Raw genomic sequence first — 24324 nt, 5'->3', positions numbered from 1 at the left:
CTGTTCAAGCAAATCTAAATCATTAAATCATATAACACCACACAAGCCGCTCCTTAATAGAGTTAATTTCTGATTTTGGACTGGTTGACCCTATATATTTTGGTAAGGACACTAGGAACAATAATAACTACACGTATTTCTCTAGATGCCATAATTCTTGGTCACGCATAGACTTCCTTCTAATAGCAGACATACTAACAAATTGGAAAATAAATTATTTAACCGAACCCAGATTTTTCACGGACCATTCAAACATTGCTTTAAGGATAAACTTTGCACATAACACATCCCTATTAAATAAGGGTTTCAACTGGTCTCTTGATAACAATGTCTTACATAACCCAACAGTCGCTGAGGAGATAGCTAATGATCTAGTGGAGTTTAATGCTGACCCTTGTGACACAGGTATCCCTTACGACGTCCAGTGGGTGGCATGTAAATCTGTACTTAGAAGAATATTTATTCAAAAATCCACATTCCTTAAAAAAAGAGGAAAGAAAAAGAGAACCGCCTAATATCTAAGGTTAGAACACTAGATGAGAAGCTTCAAGTGAACATCTCAGCAATAGAAAATGTTATGCTAGATAAGCCAAGGGAACTATTTGAACTACACCAGTCCAGTTACTCCCTGCAAGAACTAAGGCTTATATCAAAATACTCTGAATGGTTACAAACCCCTTCCAAAGCACTAGCTAGGATAATTGAAAATAAACAGAACTCACCCAGAATAGCCTTTATTCATCATCAAGATACACTTTATAAATCAGACACTCAAATTATTCAGCTATTTCACCAAGTATACTCAGATATATATGCTAGTAACAGTTACCAAACCCCAATCACAAAGATAAGACTATCTCAACAGCATCACATTCCCAAAGCTAAATGAAGACCAGAAAGTAATCCTATCTGCCCCACTGACCCAACAGGAAGTTTTAAATGCCATTGGCAACCTCAAAATAGGCAAAGCTCTGGACCCAGATGGTTACTTTCCAGATTTTTATAAAACCTTTAAATTTAATTTAGCTCCCATTCTACTCACGGTTTTCAATTGTATATCCTTCAATGGTATGTCACTAACAGAACTACGGTGTATCCTTAACCTATCAAAAAAATACACTATAATTCTAAGGCAAATAAGGGAAATGACTACATCTCTACTTCAAGGTCACACCAGTGATGAATCTGACTTTAATCAGGTTGCCAACCTGCTACAAACCCTAGCTAGCAAGAAAAGTATGTTGTCCCTTTCCTTTAAACTTATAAGCACAATTCAATTTCAGGATAAAATGGTCTATGTGGACTATTGGAACCAACAAGGGTCGAATCTATTAGTAGATCAAAAGCTAGCAGCTATTAAATCCATGCTTATGTTTTCCCCATTCAAGAAGCTTACCTATACACAATTTATGATTACCAATAACTTATACTTTACTCCAATCCATCTAAATAAATTTAACCCGAGTGTATTTACTGCATGCCCCTGTTGCTCCTACCCCCAGGCTGATATCCTATATACAATATGGTTTTGCAGATACTCCAACAGTATTTGCTGCTCTGTAAAAGTGAGACCTGACAAGATGGGATACCATAAATCAACCCTCTCATGGGAGATGGCATTGTTACATGTTACTAACCTTAAAATGTCAAAACTAAGATTGCATAACTCTGTCTATTAGTCAAAGTCTACATTACCAAACATTGGCTAGATTGCACTAAGATGTCCTGGAGAGGGTTTAGATGTTTGGCTATTAAATACATTATGTCACAAAAACTTATAATAAACTCCCGTAAGCATGCTTATTACCTGACATATTGGAATACCATATTTGAGCACTTGGCTGACAATTAATTATGTATAAATTTAGGTAGCTCATCGCTACTATATATTCTTTCCCTGTAGGTGTGTTGAAATCCTTCTCTTTTTCCCATTTCTCCCTACCCTGATGGTAAGGTGGTTCAAGATAAGTATTATGTCCTCTCCCTGACCACCTTTATAAATTTCAAACAAGGGCAATTCATTGTGTTCAGTTATAGTAATCATCCTTTTGCATTTAGATTTTCGACTGGTTTACTCTCAGATGTCATATTAGTCTCAAGCTGTACTATTGTATATAATGTATATAGTTAGTAGTTATATGTTCTCTTCTGTATCACTGCTCATTGTTAAACTGCAATTATGTGTGATATGTATGTATTGTAAAATCAATAAAATTCTATTTGAAAAAAAAAATGCAGACTAGCTCTTTTAAAGTAAGATGAGTGAATGCCAGAATAGTAAGTTGCCTTCAGCCACAAGCCCCCAGCCCTCATTTGGTGATTAGTGACTGCAATCTTCAGTTACTTTGAGGGCAACAAACTGAATCAAAGTGAGAAACATATTGTGAAATCAGAGACAGTTTTAACAAAACAGTAACCACAAAACAAACATTTTGACTTGCTTCCTACAAATGCACATTATTCATGTAAAGCAAGATGTGAAACTGGGCAAACAAGAAGACAAATATTACTTCAACTGCTTTAATGATGCCAATCCTCAATTCTTTGCCAGACAAAATCATGGGTATTCTGCAAACCCGGGTGTAGTTTCTGGTTTGGTCCACACAAAACAGTAGCCAGAGGGGGAAAAAAATTCAACTTATTTCTTATAAATGCAGTCTGGTCTTTTTAAAACCAGATGAGCAAATGCTGGTAGAGTAAGTTGTCTTCGACCACAGCCAGTTGCCCCATTTACTAACTGCAATCCTCAGTTACGTGGCAACACAAAAATATGAAGCAAAGTCAAGGAAACTCTGTGAAACTGGGGACACTATCAGTAAGTCAGCAGATGTAAAATAAATATTCCAACTTATTTCATGTAAATTTGTGAATGCTAAGAATGTAATTTGCTTTCATCCACACTTACCCTCACTTTTAGTTAATGACTATAATACTACAATCCCCCTTCAAAGAGACAAAATTGGGCCAGGGCTCAGGTGGCTGCCAGAATCAAGGTTGTTAAAATGCATGCACACAGCAGCTGGGATCTGTAACTTTCATCAGTAGACTGTCAACATGCTCACCACCCGTCATTTAACTATGTACATCTAAAAATGTTTGATTCTCAATTTACATTTAAATACGCCTCAAAAATTTTCTCCCTGTTCTACCAGTAGTCCTGCAAAGCTACATAGTCAGTTAAACAGCAAAACTGCCATTCAGCCACCATAACGCACGCACACGCAGGCGCAGACACATGCAAATGCACCTTACCACTTAAGAGAAAAAAATCAGTAGAAGATCCTTTTACAATAAAAATGCATTAACCTTGAGCAAATTAAAAAAAAAAAAAACACTTCACATCCTCATATTGCCACCAACATACATACAGCCCCACATACACAAAAAAATTACAAAGGAAAATGCGGCAGTCATTACATTAATTCTCATCCCCACTTGCCTCTCTCAGATGAAATCTTGGAAGCAACTCTATCCTGCTCTTTTCAGTGAAATTTGTCCTTAAATGGACACTTTAAAACAAACAAAAAAACACATAAATCTACAATCTGTGCCAGCCCTCTTGCCATCAAAGTCCTCAATGTTATCAGAGCCTGTGTCATCCAAGTAAGACTTTTAATATGTGCTTAAAAGGACCCTTAAAACAGATATTTTTTCAGGAAATTTGTCCTTACAAGGACACTTGAGAACCGGATTCTCAGCTGGTAGCTATTTAAAGGCACTGTCACTGCTTAGAATCAACTTTAAACAGTTGCAAACAGTCAAATTCTTTTTTTGTCTGAAGAGTACCCAATAGATTACAGCTTGCAGTACAGTTATCAAACCAGGAAGTGAGAAATGTGCAAAGCTGCCAGCTCAGCAGAGCACTACCAGCTCTGTATAAAAGTAGGTGCACAGATCTGCTATGTGAAGAGATATACATCCATCAAGTACATTGCTGTGCTTTTAACCACAATAGCTTTGGAATCCAGGAAAAGCTTTAATTCTGTCTATTCTGCAAACCCAGAAAATCATGGTCCTTAAAAATTCTTCATGCATCTCTCATAAATATGCTCTACTCAGTGTATTTCTATGCCTGCTGAGTATTTCAGTTTTAGATTGTTATTCTTTAGATTAAGTCATTCCCTATCTCAGAGGTGCCCTGTATGATGATGTTTTGAATATGTTTTACAATAATTTGTGGTCTGTTTCCACATGTGATTCTTTACTATCAAAATATTCAAGGAACTTCTGATATCCATATACTGTTTTCTGCTCATCATATCTGAATAGCAGATACAGACTCTACTGCATGACTCGTATTCAGAGATTAAAATTAATTGAGTTTGCTGTTATCCAAGAGCTATTTGGTCTCATCTTCTATGATTAAAGCTGCTATAGTGTTCTGTCTAGCATCTAATTGTAACACAGTTAATTTATTCATTCAGTAGACCACTTTAACTTTGGGGCATTAGTAACTAATTTTTGAAAATTTCAGAATACTTTTCTTGTTCATAACTCTACTCCTAAACTACTCTTTTTATCAAACAGCTTTTTAGCGGCATAGTGGTTTTGGTTGTATTAGAAGCAATCTTTGGAACATGTTACATCATTGCTAGGAAACTATAATTCCACTTTGCCTTATGGCTTTGGCATTTGTGCAGTTGCTTAGATTTTTGGGGCGGCCACATTGGTGCAGCGGTTAGCGTTGCCGCCTCACAGCAAGAGGTTCTCCAGTTCACAGCCGTGAAATACTGCTTTATTAAACTCTCAATTTACAGACAGCATGTATCCAAAAACATCAACACATTACAGTCATACATATACTAGATATACATATTCACTTTTACTTCATACATTTTATAACATTTTCAAAACATTGACTTTTTCACCAGCCATTTAACCTTTGCTCCATTCACTACTTTTTTTGTTTTTGCATTGCTCCCATACATCTTATTCTTTCACTTCTCTTGTGAAACCCATGCATTTCATTTACAATACCTAGCACTTCTTCCAAGATACAGCTATTCCTTGATTCACATTCTCTGGTCTTCACTTTTTGACTGCTAAAGTAATTGATCTTAATAAGGCCTTTTTTATATTTTGGCAACTCACCTCACTCTCTCTCCCATGTAATACATCATATTGTAACTTTAACAGAGTATCTACTCTAGGGCATTTTACAATGTATCTTTAAACTCTGTCATCTGTACACAGACCCAAAAACATGCTCTCCGTTTCCTCTCTCACTCCCTACACATCTCCAACAGTTACTCTCATCCTAAGGGAAGGTCCTTTGCAATCTATCCATAGTATAAAATTATGTGTATAAACATTTCCATGTAAATATCCTGAACCTTCTTGATATAGTCACATACTTAGAAGCCCTGCTCTTCCACATTGACCTTTTGTTTTTTAGCCACCCAAACTTTTCTCCCAGTCTTGCCTTCTAAGTTCTCTGACTGGTCTTTGTAATTATCATGTATAACTTTATATGTCCTACTAATTATCTATTTTTACAGCCCTCACCTCAACCAAATATTCCACCAAAAGCAGTTACTCACTTATCACTCCTGTTTCTCTCTCTCTTTTAGCTCCCCCCCCCCCGAGTAATTTGCTGCGTTTACACCAGTTCCTTGGCTAACTTCCTCAAGTTACTTTCCACTATTTCTTCCCTACTTTCTGTTCATTTACTAAAGAACCATGTCAGCAAAATCTGTTTACCCCATTATTTTCAGTATTGTCCTGCTGTTTTATATACCTAGTGTTCTTTTGGCTATTTCTGTTCTTCTCCTCTAAAGCTTGCATCTAGAAATAAAATCTCTCTAACTCAGGAAGTCCCTATTTGCCATGTCATTGCTTCTTTCTACTTCAGTGTCTTGTACTAATAAAGATAATTATATTAGCATGGCCTTAAAGTACTCCTTTAAGTCAGGCAATCCCATGATACTTTGTCATTAAGATTGTCTTATCCCACTTAATCATAGGTCTCTTTCCCTCCTAAATAAAATTCTTCATTTCCTTTTTAATTGCTTGTCATAACTGATGTATGTTTGGTAGAAGTATGCCTGGCCAATTTACAAAACTAAGGGGACCAACTTCATTTTCACTGCTTGTATTTTGCTAACTAGGTCCATAGTCAAATACTTCTATCCCCTTACCTTTTCAATTATTTTCTGCTTTGTTTTTTCTTATGCCTATTTTGCCAGCACTAATGAGTCATTCTTAAACCATAATCCTAAATACCCAATTTTTCATGCCCCAAAGGTATGGTAATTGTTGCACTAATTCGTGTCAGGGTACGTAATTTACAAATATATGTTTTGCTTGATATGCATTTATTTTATAACTCAAAAACATTAGGAACTAGCCTAAGATTTTCCACAGTACAGAATATTTTGTCCTGGATTTGTCAAATACAAAATTATATAATTTACAAACAATGCTATTCTGTCCTGCCTCCTAGTGCACTCATATCTAGCACATCTTATTTCCCTTGGTAGTGACTGTATATGTAAAACCATAATGGGGAAAGAAGGCATCCCTGCCTAGTTCCTGTAGACAAACACAAGCTGTCAAAAATCCCCCTAATTTTATTCTTCTAATACAGTGTATATCTTTCCAAGCAAATAAATATTTTCAACAGACAGCACAAATTCTGCCATTCCTCTGCACATAAAATCCTGATTAACTTTTTCAGACGCTTTCTCTGCATCCATGTTTAGCAACAGTAGTGTTATTTTTCTGTTCTGCATCCTTCTAGATCATTAAAGTCCTAGCAATATTGTAAAATTCTGCCTCCTCCCTACAAATCCACAGTGATCTAGTTCTAACTATAGTTGCTAATATAGATATAGTTGTGGTTATTGAAACTTATGTATACAAAACAGGGTCTGCAAGATCTTTCCCTCTTTAGATAAAACAGTTACCACCACTTTCTTTTAGGGCACAGACATCTTCCCCTTCAAAATACTAATACATATCTTTTTCCAGATCCTGAATAGAGTCCTACCCTCATCTTCAAATTTCTATATTAATGCCTTCTGCCCCATTTGACTTACCCATCACCTTTTTTATTTCTTCCGTCACCTTTTTTTATTTCTTCCGTCACTTTTTTTTATTTCTTCCGTCACCTTTTTTTATTTCTTCCTTCTTTGTACTGGTAATTAACAGTTGAGCTTCAATGTCATCCACTTTTGTCATGTCATGATTTGCCATGAAATTTTCAAACTGAGCCATTCTTGGATCCCCATTCATGTACTTTGGTGAAACTTTCATAAAATACCCGCAATATTTCCCAAATGCATTCATCATTTTATTGGACTTAAAATCTCTCAGATTTACTACTGTTCTGTTCATGTTCTAAGCCTCTGTGCTAAACATTTTTGTATTGTGTGAAAATTTTTGTAGTATATGGTTCTTGTCATAAAATAATTGCCTAAGTATCACTTTTCCCCACTCATGAATATTGTGCAAATATTCTTTGATGCTTTCTCTCACACCTCTCAGTTGCTCCCTTTCCTCTTTGTTGATATTCTCTTAATTATTCTGCAATGCCTTAACCTTTATCAGCCCTGCATGATATTTTCTATTACATTTTCTATATTTGTTTTACTCTTATTTCAACTGCATTGTTAAAATAACCTTTCATTGCTTCCTGGGCCCTGGCAGTCTCTTCTGACACATTTTAGATATTTTGTAGTACTTTCATAATCTTCTCTGCTTACTACTCCTTAAATACCTGCTTTTTCAATAAGTAAGTAGGGAAGCACCAGTGCAACATCTTTCATCACTACCTACAGCCCTTACCCTGACTGCATGCTCAGATACTGTAACTGACTTTACCTCAGTTCCCACAGTAGATGAGCATATTCTTGAAATGCATACTAGCCATCTAATCTAGCTCAGTTGTTATGCCTGTAAGAATGGTAAATAATTTCCACTTGAGCTTCTAATGATATTACTGTATCTTCCATCCCGAGTACCTTTATAAATTTCCTTAAAAATATACCTTCTTTACTAGTAATCTCCCTTCTGCAGCTTACTGAGACTTCATTATTATTTCAAACAATATCTCTGTCTCCCTATAATTACAATTCCTTGCTGGAAACTTATTTCACCAAGCTTTTTCCACAGCTCTAGAGCTGTAGTATTGGTTGGAATGTATATATTTTCTGAGATTAATTGTATTTCCAAGCCACTGTTCCTTTATTGCCACAAACTTTGTGTTCATACATTTTCTACTTCTATTACTAAAGAAACCTCTCTCTCTCTCTCTAGTAATATCACCATCCCATCTTCCTCTGCCCATATTATTTGTCTGAATAAGCTTTTATGAATCCCCTCTTTATCAGTCACATGGTCTGCTCTATCCAAATCCATCTCCTTCAATATTACTATTTATATCTTACTTTTCTGCATGTACTTTGCATTTTCTTTGTACTTACAAGGCCATTTACATTCCATGTTAATATAAAAAAAATGCAATCATATCAGTTTATATTCCACCTTGATGGACATAAATCTGATGCATAACCCTCCACACAACTGTGTACATATCCTGTTAGTGAATGGCATTTCGCTACCCGACATGAAACAACTACAACATTTCTGTAGTGCATGGAGTGCCATAATTACACTACAATATCAGGAAAAAGATAAACTTGCTAAGAGCTTCCCCAGACCAAGACCCAATTATAATAGGGCTTGGGGATGCTTAGCAAAAGTTTGTTAAGCAATCCTTAGCACTGATATGATTGGGTGTTATGCTAGGCACATTGTTCATCAGCAAAGAACAGTGACAGAAGTTAAAACAGCTTCTAAAAGCTCTAAGATCCTCACACTACCACCCTTGTAAACAAAATGTATGTCAGAATGAAGTGTCTAATAGCTTTTAAAAACTGTTTTACCTTCTGCCAAAGGGACACCTCATTTCTGCCTGCTGTATCTCTCAACTGTCCCTGATCTTGCCTCATATTTTTGCTCTGTTACTCATAAAATCTTTGATTTTCTGGTAAATCATAGAGGACTGCACTCAGTCAGTAATGCCAATTATATGAATTTCATATTTTTTATTGTTCAGAAAATGTATGTTTGTACAAAGCCCAGTTTATTAACTTTTTTAAGTGAACCATAGTAATATTTAAAAACTGTCCCTGAGTTTAATCCTTTGTTCCCCAATTATGTTTGTATTTGTCCAAACTTTTTAAGCAAAGAAGTTGGCAGGTATGCTGCAATCTGATTTACAGAGTTAAGTGCTTTAGCAGCTTTGAAAGCTGGTAAAATACTTTGTGTTTCTACATTTTCTCTTTTTTTTTTTTCTGTAACTGGTAGCACTTGTGGCTGATAAAGCTTTGTGCACTTCAAATAATTATGACTGGGTCTCTGCTCATAACCCAATGTGTTCTCAACATGGATGCCACGATTCATCTCTCAGGCTTTCCTCTCAAGGGGAATTTCTCAGCATCCTTGTCTTGAACACATAAGTGGATTATGATCAGAGATCTGATCATAATCCCCTGTATTGCTCACCTTACACTTGTCACATTTTTTTATACCTTTCCTAATATTATAATCCCCAGCATCCCTCAAGCACACACCAAAGCAAGTAACTTTGCACATGCATTTTTTTGAAAAAAAAACTCTTCTCTCATTAAGGCAAATGTCCCTGTTAGATGGTTATCAAAATAGGCATTAACTAACTTAAACCTTAAGTTTGTTCATCTAATTCTCATACATTTGCTTGCTTTTCCTATAACAGAATTTAGGTCAAGATCTATTTAGCCTCTACTTTGTAGTAGGAAAAAACTGCATATTCACCTTTTAGCTAAATATTTTTCCACCCAGCCCCATAATATCCATTTCCCTGGCCATCTTTTTTCTGTTATTAAATCTTCTGAAGCATGGGAGTACATATTATTTACTAAATTCTCTTCCTCCCATAATCAGTGCATTTAACTGGGTACATATTACATTGTCAAACTTTTAAAAGTTCAAACGCCATATGGTCAAACCCATATGTTCGAACTTTTAAAAGTTCAAATGTGTTAATGGAGATCTCCGTTCAGTGCAGAAAGGGAAGATTTCCCTTTACTGTACTGTAGTGCAGTCTCGGAGTTGGTATATTTAAAGAGCAGGGGGTGTGGGGGTGCAGTCGGGCTTGCCCCCCTGCTTAGAACCATTAGGTAGGTTTTTTTCTGTTTTTATTTTTTATTTTTTGTCGTTTTCAAAATTTTAAAAGTTCAAACATATGGGTTCGACCATATAGCGTTCAAACTTTTAAAGTTTCGATAACGTATTATGAACCCCATTTAACCCTATCCCCTCCTCTCCTCTCAAGCCCTAACTTTATTATCTTTCCATCCAATGGCCGCAACTGGATACATTTTCAGACTTTAATTTCCTGAGTAGTAAAACTAAGATTTTGTACTTTTGCAGCTTTTAAATTGCAAAACATTTTCTTAACTCAGCACCTTATATTATAACCTGTAACACACACACACACACACACACACACACACTTTTTTTCTGGTTACCTTCAATGTAAAATATTAATGCTTTCATTCCTTATATTAAACTCAATTAATAACCAGTTTTACTCTAGATTAATAAACAGTAATACATCAGCCATACTGATAGTAATCCAGTGCAATAGTGATAAATTAAATTTCCATTTTCACAAAACAAACTGTAGTTATGTTGACAATATGATTTACAATACTATATTTTCTTTCAATCTCACTGTCCGCAAAGTGGAGCTGATGCTTTCCTGTTCCTCCACTTAATTAGTAAATCCACTTCTGCATCGGTCCTCCTTAGACAGCTCTATTTCAGTTTAATGGCTCCAGGTGTTGCATCCATTTCTCAGCTGATTTTTGGTCAGCTCCTGTGCTGCATATTGAATTTTTTTCCAATTATCTTTTCTTAGAACAAAGGGAATTTTTTTTTACTGGCATCCTCTTTCTCTGGGTTTCCTCACTTTCAGATGGCTTTGCAGTTGGGCCCGATCACCTTGCTTATTCAGTTGTTGGTTGAGATTCTTGATCTTTTCTATACCATTTCTGCCTCCATAAATGTCTTTTTGGCCCCAGGAAAAATAAAAACACTTTGAATATTGCAGGATACACCAGCTTAAACTTTACAGCATAAAAGAACTTCTCTGGCAGCTAAAGGACTCCAAATGGTAAAAAAGTAGAACAGCCAAAAAACAAACCAGGAGTCCAACGTCCAAACCACATTTAATAAAAGCACACAAAACACAAAGCTTTCGAGATAATATCTCTTTTTCACTGTTTACACAAAGTAACTCAAGTGCATCTCTTACATACACATAGCCAGTCCTTCATCGTAATCACATGACACAGTTATGTAGTTAAGTAATATTATGGTTGCACAGCTCTAAACCTCCATATAATATATGATCAGGTCATCTGAGTGATTATTCAGTGTTTCTTCTATTTTTCCAGTCTCTTCTCATTTGATTTTATGCACCCCGATAGTGTCCTACTTATTTTAAATACCTCTTAATTTATTTGAGAAGTTTGTTCTTCAAAGTTACTCAAAACCATATTTTGCCTCCGTACCTACACTGGCCTGCTTCACATTGAATCAGCATGAAATTTTCCTCTCCCTTTTTCCTCACATTATGCTTATTTCTCCCAGACTTTTTCTTAGTTGATATCCAGACAGGTAATTATTCAGCCAGGATCTGAATGTTTGACCTGCTTAACTGCCTTTGCTAGCTTTTTTCATGGGTCTATATCATATGAGCAAATTGCACAAATTGCGAACGGTCATAATATCGAAAGTATTGGCCCTCGAAGTGCTTTTTCTGAGATCACGGTACAGTGAAGAATGGAATATTTGCCCTTTCCTCACTGTACTGCGATCTCGGAGTTGGAATATATATTTAGTGGGGGGGTGTGGGCGGCGCAGCCCCCCCACAATAGGAAGTTCAACGTCCGGTACGTTCGATATTATGAGAGTTAGCAATTTGTGTGTTCGCTCATATGATATAGACCCTTTTCCACAAAGTATCAGTTTTCCTAGCAGGAGAGCTCTGGTTAGCATGATGCTCATTTTGTGGCTGTCTTGGTACCAGGCCAGTATCTGGCAATTTGAAGCCCCTTCCTCAAGATTTACCAATGGTTACTTCTCTCTTTTAATCAGTTTATTCCCCTAGCTCTGAAAAAAAAGGGATCTGGCATTCTTGCAGTGACTTAATCAACAGCAAACAAGTAGTGCTCACTGTTAATCATTTACTCAGGTCTTGCACAACGTTACAAATACGAATCTTACCTTTCTCTGCAATGGTAGCCATATTGTTCACCTATTTGGTTGGGTCATATTGCTTCCTAATGGCATCTGAGGTTTCCACATGCTTCAACTCCTGTTGTGCTTTACATATGAGTGCCACTGTATCACTGGCACAGCATTAGATTTTATTTGTGTATGTTATTCTCCTGACAGGTTTCATAAATTTATGACAAAAATGCATTATTTTCTCCTTTGGGAAGTCATCTACCCCAGGGAGCTACCACACTAACAATACACCCCTAAGGGTTGACCCATTTGTTTGGGATTTGGGAACTTATGTGGACAGTTACCTAACTTTTGAGAAACATGTATATTGTAAGAAAGTCTTTCTATATTGCCAGCTTATAAACAAAGGGATTGTGTCTAGATCCAGGGATGTCATTGCCCACGTTTACTCCTCCTTCATTAGGCCGCCAATCATTGAATATAATGCTGCCTTTGGCATGTACCTATCCAGCCATGTGCAACAATGGGAATGCCCATAGAGATACCTCACTAAAAGGATACAAGGTCTAAACAACATGTCTTACATGGCCTAACTCAAGCCCTGTCACTATACTCGATATCCTACAGACTGCTAAGAAGTGACCTGTATCTGGTATACAAGGCATCCTCTGATCTATTACTGTTGTATTTACTGCACATCAGCGAGTCAAATGGCATCATAAATACTTGGTCTAGGAATCTAAACCTCTTCTGCAACATCAACAGGATGGTTTGGAGGGACAGGTATATTTCATAGAGGATACTGCTGCTGTGGAACAGACTCCCCGTCCACATAAAACACAATTCATCTCTGTCCATTTTCAAGCTCAATTTAGATCTATGGATGGGAAACAGAAAATTTAACCCAAGTTTGCCCCTTGTACTACTAATGGACAGAAGCATCTCCTAAATGCTTTATCCCATGCATGGGTCCCCTCATCTATGGTGTGATCCTAGTTATTCTCAGTAGAGGTAATATATAATTATCGTTCATGGGATAGGTAAGGGCAATTTATAACTGATATGTTATATTGAGCACAAAACAGGAAACTGACTAGGCTTAAAATGGCCTGCAAGGGCAGCTAGCATACTTACCTAAATAAATCAGCAGTCATGCCAGATATTATTACTATGTTTCTGCACAGTGTCTGAGATAGCTCTGTGACTCTTACTTCATGTATGCAGACGTTGCATTCACACTGTGAATTTGTTTTACCACTCTTACCTTTTCACAAATTACACAAAACAGATATTCAGATTAACCTTTTGTATACTACTGTTGGGAAAAGAAGAATTAACATTTTAGACATACTCATTTCAGCAGTTTTTGACTTCATACTATTGCTGTTGGGCCAGTGGCTCTTGTACAGGGTTCTGGACTCAGAATCCCTAGTTTGTTCTTTCAATTTTTTTTCTGTAAAAGAGACCAACAATAAAATTCTAATTTCCTGGGCTTGTAGCATGCAAGAAAAAGTAGTTCCAGAATGTACGCCATTATGTATGTTGCATTGATCACATAAACTCTTGTGGTAGAGAAAATATAGGGTTTCAAAGTTGTGATGTGTTGTTGACTGTTGTATATTCAATGTTTCTTTATGGTTTCTAGCTACTTTTGTTTGGTACATTAATTGATAAACCAGAAAAAAGTGCCAAAGGGACCATGGATACTTTCTTTTAATAAAATATAAATAAAACCATCCAAAGTAGATCGTGTTAAGCGCTTTCATCAGAAAAACATGACTTCATCAGAACAACCAGTCCAACATATGCTTCACATTTAAATACTTTCCACCAATGGCTACAAACCAATCAATTAATTAATTAGTCAACCTAAAAGCTGCATTTAAAGTGCTATGTTCAAAAAAATATTTGTTTAAAAATATATGTGTATATATATTTTTTTTATGAATATTACTCCATAAAATTACATTCTCCTATATTTAATTTTTTTTGTTATTATTATTAGCCAGTCTTAATAAAAAATTGTTCCTGTGTAAAAACAGTACATTGTTATAATAATATATTCAAGGCACCAGCCTTTATAATGTAACAATGACAAATTCCTTAAACATACATTAAACTAACACTGTTAAAACCTATTTAATTTGATTAGCCCTTTCTTTTAACACTGGGAATATGGATATGTGGTCATTTAAACCAGGGTGAAAATTTTCAGCCAACCTGAGTTGCCACATTAATTCCCATTTACATAAATGATTTTTCCAACGCCCCCATATCCAAACTCACTGAATCAGCAATAGCAAACTTAAACCCAGTGTAGCCACTACAATCCTGACTATGTCTAAAAAGGGCATTTGTCTCCTTTTGATGCTTGATCTCATATAAATGCTCATATATCCTGCATTTAAGGGCTCTCTCAGTTTTCCCAATGTAGTACCCATTGCAGGTGTTATACAGTGCAATATAAACTATCTTGCTAGTGTAACAATTCCCTTTCCTCAAATATATGACACTACCAATTCTATTATTTAAAGTTACCAAAGGTACCTGAAGTATGTACCCACATTGGGAACAGCGTCCGCAAGGTTTGGTATTTCCCCCACCATGGGACTGATCCATCCTAAACTTCTCCAAGTTTAACTTTATGTTGTTACCTACTTTCATAGAAAAAATTGGTTTCTCACTGACCTTATAGATATCATTATTAACCTTGAATATACCCCATTTTTTATATAATATCTGCTTGATCTGGTTGGACAAGGGACTGTATTGAATAACACATTCCTGGTTATAATGTTTAATGTTTGAACTCGAGGGCATCATGTTCTGATGCACCCCCACCAGTGTCAAATCCACTTCCAACCTCATCCGTCTTAGGTCCAGTCGTGATATTTTCACTACCCAGTAAGGGTTTATATCTCTTCCCCCATTCATCAAAAACCTCCTTTATAATAGGCTCCACTATATAGGGGTGGGGATATTCCCTCTCAAAAAACATGTTCTTCAATAAATCAAGCCCATTTATTATGTCTTCTCTGTCTGAGGTCATTCTGGCCAGCCTAATTGCCTGACCCTTAACTATACTTTTCTTCTGATTTCTAGGATGATGACTGAGATAGTGTAGGTAGGCATTACAGATGGTCAGTTTGTGGTATACATTAGATTTGAAACCACAATTAGTCTTAGAGATCTTCACATCCAGAAAACTGATTTCTGATCTGTTTGCCTCATAAGTAAACTTCAAAAATTGGGTGGTTTGATTTAAATACTCAATAAAAAGGGTTATGTCTTCTTCCTTTCTCTTCCATAAAATAAAAATATCATCCAGAAATCTTCGATATGAAACTATATCCACCCAAAATTTGCTGTTTATTTATTTACATTTATGCAGGGGGCAACCCCCCTGCACCTCCCACACCCCCTGCTAATTAAATATTATAATTAAATATATCAACTCCAAGATCACACTACAGTGAAGAGAATGTACTGTGATCTCCATTTAAACCGTTCAAAGTTTCAAAACTGTGATCCTATGGTCTCCATATGCAGTTTAAAGTTTTGAAACTTTGAGCTTCCAAAGTAGACATATATATATATATATATATATATATATATATATATATATATATATTTATATAGGTTCATAGGTTCATAGGTAGGTACTAGGCTATTGGCCCTAGGGCCTTTACAAGCCTAGCCAAAAATGTACCCTGGCTTTCGCCACCCAAGAAAATTATTTTCCTGTGCCTCTGTTGAGCAGAGCCACAGAGGTGATCCCTGGGGTGAATTCCTATTTCCCATCCAATCACTAAGATTTTTCTTGAAGAGTGGTAATGTGGAGCTTTGTTTGATATAGATAGGAAGTTTGTTGCAGAGTATGGGAAGTATCTGGGACAGGAATCTATCCCTCCAGCATGTTCTGTTTATTGTGGTGACAAGGTTTAGGTCCCTAGAGCGTGTAGCTCAGAGGGATTGGGATTTCTTTAAGTGGAGCATGTCCAACAGCTCTGGGTTTGACATAGCTTTGTATGCTAGGCAGAGATCGCCTCTGAGTAGGCGATATGTGACGGAGTAAAGCTGGAGTTTTTTGAGACAGTCTGCGTGTGGCATCTGTTTGAGGCTGGTAATCCTCTTTGTGAGGTATTTCGTCAGCCTTTCCAGTTGTTGTAAATGTCTTGTGAGGTACATACCAAAAGGGGCATTGTACTCTATAATGGGTCAAATGAGTGACGAGTAGAGGGGAACAATGACATCTTTTTTCCTGGATGAGAAACCTTTTGTGATGAGGTGTGTCATGTAGAAGGATTTCCTGATTACTGTGGCGATGTGATTATCAAAGGAGAGTCCACCTGTGTCTCAAGGTCTCATATTACACTTTCAGTGTGAAGTAGACAACCGCATATGTGGTAGTTCATGGGTACAGAGTTTTTACCAAAAAGGGATGACAATGCACTTTTTCGCATTGAGCTTGAGGGCATGGCTTTCACACCAGGCATCTGTCTCAGTGACTCCCTTTTGTAGGATGGCCACATCGTTCGAAGTTTTGATTATGGCCCCAAGTTTGCAGTCATCTACGAACATCATTAGCCAAAGACCTTCTGTGTTAGCCTGTACTTCAGAGAAGTAGATACCAAAGAGGAGAGGACCCAGGACTGAACCCTGTGGTACTCCTCTTGTCACTGGTCTGAAGTTGGATTTGGAGTCTGCCACTTTCACAATATGGGTTCTGTCAGTGAGCCGGTTGGTAACCCATCTTGTGACATAGGGATGTATACCTAGTCTAGTGAGTTTATCTATAATTCCAGAGTGAGGGATTGTGTCAAAAGCCGAGGCGAGATCTTGATAGGCTGTGTGAACCACCATACCCTCATCTACGGCTTTGGTGACTTCTTCAAAGAAGTCAATCAGGTTTAGGAGACATGATCTGCCCTTTACAAACCCAAACTGGGTGGTGTCCAGAGTTTGAAGATTACCAATGTCTTTGTTTTATAAGTTCCATGATGATCCATGGCCTTGCAGACCATGCTCGTTAGGCTAAAGGGGCGGTAGTTCCCGGGGATCGTGGTGGCTCCCCCTTTGTGGAGTGGGATAACCATTGCTGTGTGCCATTCAGTGGGCACAAAGCCTGAGGTGAGGCTATGATTGAACATGGTGCTTAGGTGGGGAGCCAGTTCATTCTGCAGTTCATGCAGAATGCACCCTGGGATGTTGTCAGGTCCCATGGATTCTGTGTTCTTGGCTTTGGAGAGTGTGTTTTTTACCTGTGCAGCCATGATTACAGGAACTTTGCATTCTTCCGGTATAGAGATGGGCCCTTTAGGGGGTGAGGGGGAGGGTAAAGTTAGCACTGAACCTATCTTCCAGGATGTTGGCAATATCAGTTGGTTCTGTAAATTTAGTGCCATTGTGCTGTAACTCAGAGCAGATCTGAGTGTTGTCATTGAGATTCTTGACATAGCTATAGAATGCTTTGTGGTTGTCTTTAGAATCAGTGGCAATTTTGGTTTCATAACTAGCTTTGGAGGATTTTATGAGAGATCTCAGCTTCTTACTGAGGCTGACCATAGGTTCATAGGTTTATACTAGGCTATCTGCCCTAAGGCATTTATAAGCCTAGCCCAGAGTCTTTTGTGGCTTATGCCACCCCTTATGTTAAAAAATACTGTGCCCATTAGTTTGTTGTGCCTCTGTCCAGCAGTGACACAGAGATGATTCCCGGGGTAAACCTACGATCTCCCATCCACCAGTCAAGATTTCTCTTGAACAGAGCCAGCGAGGTGCTCTGCCTCACATGGACCGGGATTTTATTCCACAACATAGGGAGTCTCTGGGTGACAAATCTATCCCTCCAGCATGTCCTATTTATATCCGTGCTAAGGTTTAAGTCGCTTGCTCTAGTGGATCTGGTAGATTTGGATTTTTTGAGGTGGAGCATGCCCATTATTTCCATTTTGGACATGGCCTTGTATGTCAGGCACAGGTCACCTCTGAGCAGACGGTATGCGACTGAATAGAGCTGGAGTTTCTTCAGTCTGGCAGCATATGACAGATTTTGGAGTCCCTTTATCCTTTTGGTGAGGAACTTTTAGGGTCTCTCCAATTGCTACATTCACAAACACAACAACACAAACAAATACACCTATACTACATATAACTGTGCCCCCACACCCTCCTACTTATATATACTAACTTCGAGATTGCACAAACAAGAAAAGACAGCAAACTCACACCTAGACATTCTACAGTCCCTCACGCGCACACACACACACACACACACACACACACACAGAATCATGCATATTCAAACAGCAACACTTATACACTCACCTGCCTACCCTAACCCACACATACAACTTACAAACACACTCTCATACATTCAAACTTCCACCCAAAACCTTAATAAACACTCACTCACCTTAAATCGCACCCAAATCCATACACAACACCGAAACCATCCACACAAACCACCGCACGTAAACAAGCATAAAGGCATAACTGCGAATTCAAGATATTTGAATTCACGATTATGCACTTTTGCTATTCTGGAAATTCGCCTTTATGGTCTCGGGATACTGAAATTCGAGATTTCAGTAATTCGAGATTATAAAGGGGAACTAATATATATATATATATATATATATATATATATATATTTATATATATATATATATATATATATATATATATATATATATATTTTTTTTTTTTTTTTTTCATCAGAAGGTGAATAAAACAGTTCAAAAGATCTGTGGTTATATACCAAAGATGGTGTAGTGTTAGAGTCAATCAGTCAACACAAAAGGGGTTAATAGTCAAATCAGTGAGAGACTTAGTGGACCAATCAGGAATAACAGTACAGTAGAAGAGATTAAGAGCCAAATCAGAACATGCCTGTAGAGATACAGAACAAACTAACAGTTAACTGTATGGGAGCCAATGAAACAGTGCAAACAGGTAAAGCCACTAATCATGGTAAAAACACTCATTACATTACACCTGGTATGAAGAATGGGAGTTGCTTGAAGTGGAAATAGTACAAAAATCTGTAGAGACTCGAGGGCGCTGGTGGAATGCTATCTGTAGAAGTTTAATGTGCATTTAATGTTTAAGTTATCATTGAGTCCTGGAAGAGCTTCAGAGTTGAGAAGCAGTTTCCAGCTCAGTCCATAGACATCAGTATGTATGTATATGTAAGTATGTGTGAAAATTACTTTTGTATTGCGGTGCTGGTGAGCAAATACTGCCTGCTGTGAGTTAATCAAATGCCTTTTATAAACTTGAGGCACAAGTTGGCTAACCTCAGTTACGTACTTATTTATTTCTGTTGGTTGACAGGAATAATCTCACTAGGCTAAATGCCTGTTTTCAGTGGAAGCCAAAGGAGAAAAGCTCCAGTGTTTTAGAACAGAGGTAAAAAATCAATTGTATATGGACATTCCTGAATGCAGATGCAAAGCAATTATGATATACAAATGCACATAAGTAGAAAACATCAGTCATGATAGCTGTTAAATATTAATTTAATAATGTAGATAGCATATGGTGAAAAGAGGTAGAGGGAGAGAGAGTGAGTAAAAAACTAGGATGGATAGTATTTGGAAACTTGATAAATGGAGGTAAAAAATTCAAGTACAAGGAGAGGTTTGTGGAAGTCAGGTAGGTTTTTATGTTGAACGGTGATGTAAAATCATGGTAGATATTACAAAGTAGCACAAGATGAAGGTTAATAGTTGATTTAACTTCATTAGGTGATGAGGAAGTAGACATCAGGTTCCAATTTTTGCTGCCAGTTTTGAGAGTATTTAAAGTCTTTTTTATCAAGTGTTGTATTCTGAAGAAGTCCTGGTCAAAGCTGGATGAAAGTGCTTAATTATTTTATCATGTGTGGTATTTTAATAAAGGATTGCTGTGCCGTGCTTAAGCAGTAGCGCCTCCATTTTGTGTGCAGCTCACCTTCCAACCACCTTTTACTTTGGTTATGGATTTAAAGGACACAGAATTTATGGATAGATGGTAACAGACATAAGAGGTAAGGCTGGAATAATAATAAAATACAGTTATAACGTACTGAACACAAATCCTGAGGTGTGCTACATTTTGGAGGGGTGCTGCTGTATGCGATGTTTAATTACGTGATATCCGGTCACCATGTCTTTTACTTGCTCAGCATGGAAGTATATATATATATATATATTGTATATATATATATACAATATATATATATATATATATATATATATATATATATATACAATATATATATATATATATATATATATATATATATATTGTATATATATATATACAATATATATATATATATATATATATATATATATATATATATACAATATATATATATATATATATATACAAATATATATATATATATATATATATATATATATATATATATATATATACAAATACAAGTATTTGTGTGAAATACATAATCGTCGAACGTGCAAAACTGCGAAATTCAAAATATCGAAGTGTTTTGGTTGGCCCGTCTGTGGTATAGCTCCGTAAGGTAAGTGTGCGGTAGATACAGACCTTAGGGTTAGGGTGCGGGTTAAGGTAAGTGTATAGATAGGTAATGTGTGTAAGATTTAGTATAGTGTTAGAAGTAGGATTTTGTTAAATGTATTTATGTATATTATTTATTTTGTTTGGGTATATCTCCATAGGGGAAGTGTGCGGTAGTTACGGACCATAGAGTTAGGGAGGGGTTAAGGGTAGTGCATAGATAGTTGTGTATGTGAGGTTTAGTGTAGGGTTAGAAGTTGAGTTTTGGTGCTTTACTTTAGGGTTAGGAGTAGGGTTTGGTTAGTGTATGCATGTGGTTTATTTATTTTGTTTGGGTAGGTAGTATGTAGCGGGTGGTGGGGTTGGCCGACTATGAACGTTCGATATTTTAAATTTTGCGGTTTAGTGAGTTCGGTATTTTCGTAGTTGTAGTAATACGTGTTGCTGTTTTGGTAGTCAGTGTTTTAATATAGACCCGGATGTGATTAGGCCAGAACTGAATGGTGTATTGTATTGGAAATGGTACTGCCACAGTTGCATAGACTATCTACTGTTGTATGACAGACTGCAACATTACCCCTGAATTCATAATTAGATTAAATAAAAAAAAAATAAATAAATAAATAAATAAATATATATATATATATATATATATATATATATATATATAGTAACTGATGAGATTAACCTTGTTTTCACATGTTATTCTTTCACATTTCAGTTCTCCATCTGATATACAATAGCTCTTTTGCTGGAATGGATAGCTATCCAGTACTTGCATCTGGCATTCATAATGTGGTGGGTGTACTCCATTTTTGAAATGGAACACACAGTCACCCATGAGTCTCTGCACGGATGGTCAATGGAAGTAAATCTATATTGTGGATCTCTGTAAGTAACATCACTATGAATGTAGTGATGTCCCTTACTTATTATAACATTACAGTGCGCAGTGCATTGCTGGATGTGCTACCATTCCATTTCTTTGCAAACATAAAGTGCAACTTGTATTTAAGGCTTTCTGTAGTTTGCCATCACTGTTGCTGTAACACCTGGTCATTGATGTGATATGCCACAATTAATTTTTAGTATGTAATTTGTCATAGGTTAGAAATACATGTTAGCTGCTATGATTTCTTTACAGTTAATCAAAGACCAGTCAATTGGATTTTATCAAGGGGCACTCAATTGGGTTTTAACTGCTTGAACACAACTGGTTGAAATCATCTGTTATGCAAGCAATAACGCTCAGCAGGGTGTGTACTACTGTATAAATAACGAAAGCTCACACACCCAGAAGGGCATTATTTAAACAGTAACACAACCTGTAGGGCGTTAATTCACTAACAGGCTGTCTGTAAAATTGTTGTGTTTCACACTATTATTATCATTTATATTTTTTATATAAAATACTTTCTCTGCCTAATGTTTCAAACTTGCTGTACTATATGTAAATGGTGTTGGAGGAAGTATTTTACATCCAAAATAGAAGATTTTCCAAAAATGTTCAACTATTTGTCTTATGTTTTGGTCTCTTACTCATAATTTGTGGTTTGTTGGCAGTCATTGGGGATTGAAGTCACTAAATGATTACATGCCTTTGAGTTTTAGACTTTATATCCTTCAGAAAATACATGCTAACGCAAATCCTGTTATTATAGGAACTTTCTAATTTTGTAAGAGTGATATTTGAAATCTGTTCTTATTTTTGAACCTTTGTGCCCATTTTTGTTAGGCTGTATCCCAGTTACTTGAGCTAAGAGGTTGCGTACCTACTAATTGCTACTGCTCTCACTGCTCAGTCAGTGTCTCCCTCACACACAGACATACTTCCTCTTCCATCCACACAAGCATGCATACAGTCACACATGCAGGCAGAAACAAACAGTTTTCTAGTTTTCTTTTTTTTTTTTTTTTTTTATGTTTTGTTTAATTTTACACTCGCTAAACAGCAAAAGCCCTGGTTAGTGATTGTAAAATAATGGCTTGATCAATCTCACTTTCACTTTCATGCACACGTACACTCACACAAACAGATATAAACATTTTTTTTTTAATTTTATTTTATTTATGCTGCTCTGAAGCAGTGAACTAATTTTTCAGCAGCCATTACTTATGCATTAATACCATACAGGAGAACATTAATTCTCCAACAGGTCGCCCGCCCCCTTCTCTAACATGGATTGAAGACTAAGCAGGACCCTGTGCTGAGTACACCACCTGACAACTGAGTGATGGCCAGTCCTTATAATTCTTCACCTTATAATGACATAACAGTTAAGGTGTTCACCTCATAACTCTGATGAGCTAAGCTACAGTGATTTGCATGTCACATGGTATATGCTTTTTCTGTTGAAGTCTTAGGTAAATATATTAATTTGTTAGAGCAGATCACGCATACTATAACTTTGTTATTTCTTGGGCATCAAACCCCACAGGAATTATAACTAGGTAAATGTATGCCAGAACAAAAGAGTATAGCTGCAAAGGAGAAAATATAGTTGTGTCAAAAAGCAGGGCTGGCCTTAGATCAACTAGCACCCTAGTCAAAATGGTTCCAAAGCAGCACCTGACCCCCCCCCCCCCCGCACAACCACACATTCACCGCTTCCCCATGATGGCTTACTTACACCATCCAGATTACCCTTTTCTCACAGTTTGTCTTACTTGTTATTTGTTTTCCTGTATTTACTCATTCAACACATCTGGAGTCTGAAGGCTGCAAGAAGTCATGCATTTCTAGATGCTTTGTTCGGTGGTGCATGTTGCAGGGTTTTTTTTTTTTTTAGAAGCTATGCATCTGATAATGGCCTGAGCAAAACTCATGGTTAAGGTAAAAACTTCAATCTTTACTTTTCAACTTTGTTTTTTTTCCCTTGAATCCTTGTAGCACACCCTAGATGAATAAGCCTACACTATAATAACTGAAGTGGAAATAACTGCATTGAGTTGAGAGTCTGGGGACCAACCGACACCCAGAAGCCACTGAGGTTCCAGATGTTCTGAGGTGCATTTTATAGTTTTTTTTTTTTACTTTTTCATGCAATGATGGCCTAGCAAAAATCATGACTAAGGAAAACAACTGACTCTTGGTCTTCAGCTTTTGTTTTTCTCTTGAATCCCTAACTAACCAAGACTACACCGAAACATCTGTAGTGGAAACAACTGCATTGAGCTGGGGGGTGTGGGGCCACAAGGCTCCCAGACGTCATGGGGGTTCCATATGCTTTGAGGTGCATTTTCAGTTTTTAATACAACTGTTTCATTCAATGATGGCCTGAACAAAATTCATGATTAAGAGAAGAAATTCACAGTCTTGGTTTTCAAATTCTTTTTCCCTGTATTCTTTTAACACATTCTAACCTGCCAAGATGGGTCTATATTATATTCGCCAACGCTTAGTTTGTCGAATACAACATGATCAACATCTATTCAGTGAATGCACCAGTCAGCAAGAGCTCACAACACAGAAAAACACATCATCGAAACTTGGCCAACACCGTTCCACTCACTAACGAAAACAAAACACACTTCCCACTACACTGCTCACTACATACTACC

Source organism: Protopterus annectens, chromosome 5.part0, assembly GCF_019279795.1.
Source record: "Protopterus annectens isolate FY-2018-M chromosome 5.part0, PAN1.0, whole genome shotgun sequence".
Classification (NCBI taxonomy): Eukaryota; Metazoa; Chordata; order Ceratodontiformes; family Protopteridae; genus Protopterus; species Protopterus annectens.
The sequence above is the reverse complement of the archived record's forward strand: the minus strand, read 5'-3'. Positions refer to the sequence as shown.